This window comes from Hyperolius riggenbachi, chromosome 10, assembly GCF_040937935.1.
Source record: "Hyperolius riggenbachi isolate aHypRig1 chromosome 10, aHypRig1.pri, whole genome shotgun sequence".
Taxonomy (NCBI): domain Eukaryota; kingdom Metazoa; phylum Chordata; class Amphibia; order Anura; family Hyperoliidae; genus Hyperolius; species Hyperolius riggenbachi.
In genome coordinates, this window is record NC_090655.1 from 46,637,906 (window position 1) to 46,640,157 (window position 2,252).

Genomic DNA, 2,252 nt, shown 5'->3' on the forward strand with positions numbered 1-2,252 from the left:
GAAAATTGTAGGAGACTTTTAAAAAAGTTCCAGTCGCTTGCCTGGATTAGGTCTTATCTTCGCTTGTGCGAGAGTAACACTTGAAACAAGCATGCAGCCAACAAAATCAAACTGTAGACTGATTACAACTCACCTGCATACAGTGGCTCCAACTACAGATTTTTTTTGGGGGGGGGCATGAAGGGGGCACAATAGTGGTAAGCTGGTGGGGCCCATTCAGGCACATGGCAGAAAAAATATACCCGGAAATAATCTATCATAGAAGAGAATGTAAAGTGTATTTAGAAGATATTACATGTGTTCTAATTAAACTTATTTTTTCTTTAAATACTACTTGCTACACTCATCAAAGACCATTTAAAAATATATATATATATAAACTCTCTTATTTAACAGAAAAAAAAAATCTGCGATAGTATGAATAGTACCACAGCATAAAAAAAATAAAAACTAATAAACCTGTATTTTGTGGAGCATGATGAGATCACAAGAAAAATAATAAATAATGCACAAGTATCTTTTTGCAGATTCTAAACTGTTGGCCAATGGCCACATGACCTGTGTACTGCTCCAAAACAGCTTTAGTGTTGCTACCTGATAACATCCCCTTATGGTATGCAAAAATCATTATAACTGTTGCCACCTTATCCCCCCTCTGTCACGTGGAAGGTCTTTGTCCCCTTTAGAACATGTGCAGCTTCCTATGTCCCCTCTATAACAAGTGCAGCCCCCTTGAGGGGTGTAACTAGGGAGGAGCATACCCGAAACTGCCGGAGGGCCTTGAGGTTTGGGGTCCCCAACTACTAACCTTCCTTTTTATCTGATACTCCAGATCAGGTTTTTTTGTGGCTACATATGTTGTGGGTGTAAAGAAGATCATGATGGCTACATGTGAGGATCCGCTCGGCTGCCTGCGCAGGCAGGCAGCCTTTTGACCACTGTTCAGGTCTGCATTCTGCAGGTCTCTGGAAGAGAGACCTTTTGTCAGTTTTGCAGCTTGCTGCTGAGGAATTTGCATACGTTTGTCATGCAGATTGCCTAGCCACATCCTTTGTAGGCTTGTACTATATATACCATGTGATATCACAGACCTGGGCTGGTCATAAGGGTTAGTTCCTGTGAAACACTCCTGAAGTGTCAGCCTTGCTCTTTGTTTAAAGATTAGCTTAGAGTAATTCCTGGGACTGCACTAGGCAGGTTCCCTAGTGCAGTTAGGATTGCATATCTGTTTTGTCTGTTGTGATTGTCCTGTCCCAGCGGTGGTCGACAGGAGATCGTTCTGATCTTTGTTCTTGGAGTATAGCTGGAGCAGCGGTTGCTACCAGCTATCTCATCTGATCTGTCTTGCCAGGATCGCACTTGCCTTGCGCTAGTGCTGTGGATCCTTCTGGTCTGCTACTCTCTTTCTGTACTTGGATCGCACTCGCCTTGCGCTAGTGCTGTGGATCCTTCTGTTCTGTCTTCCTCCTATCTCTCGCTTATTCCTGTTTTCGTGTATCTGTCTTGTCTGCTACGAACGCTTGCTGGAGGCTCGGTGAGGTAACCGTTAAGCAAGCGCTCGCGTCCTTCATGTTTGTCTGTCGGTGGTTAGTTAGGCGTGCTTGTCTCTGTTGTGCTTATCACGCGGAGACCGCGCATAAATGCGTGCACTGTTGCGAATGAGTGCGGTGTTCAGTGTTTAGTTAGCGTTTGTTGTTTTCCTTGTCTCCTTATTGTATTATTTGCTGTGCCTTTGCTACTCTCGTGCTCTGCCTTGCTGTAGCCTTGTGTCACCTCTGGCAATCGCCTCTCTCGCGATTGCGTTTCTACTTCATATCTGCTGTTGTGTATGCACCGTCGCGGGTTGGCGACTAGTTTGGTGCACACACATACAATCTGTCCCTGTGCTCATTCTCTTCCGCAATCGCTTCTCTTGCGATTGCGTTCCCACTTGGTTTCTTCTGTTGTGTGTCCACCATCGCAGGTTGGCGGCTAGATTGGTGGACATACATACATTCCTCATCTGTGCTTATTCGGTCTTGTGTCGCTGTTAGCAATCGCCATCTCTGGCTATTGCCTTCTCACTTTATCTTTATGGTTGTGTGTTCATCGTTGCAGGGTGGTGACTAGTTTGGTGGACACACATACCCTCTGTCGCTTTGATCTCTCTCTTTCAGGGCTATCTTGCCCTGCGTTTCTTCCCTTCGTACAATTCCTGTCTTGCGTCTGTGGCAGGGCAGAGGAGCTGTTCTTCAGCACTCCACAGCTCCACC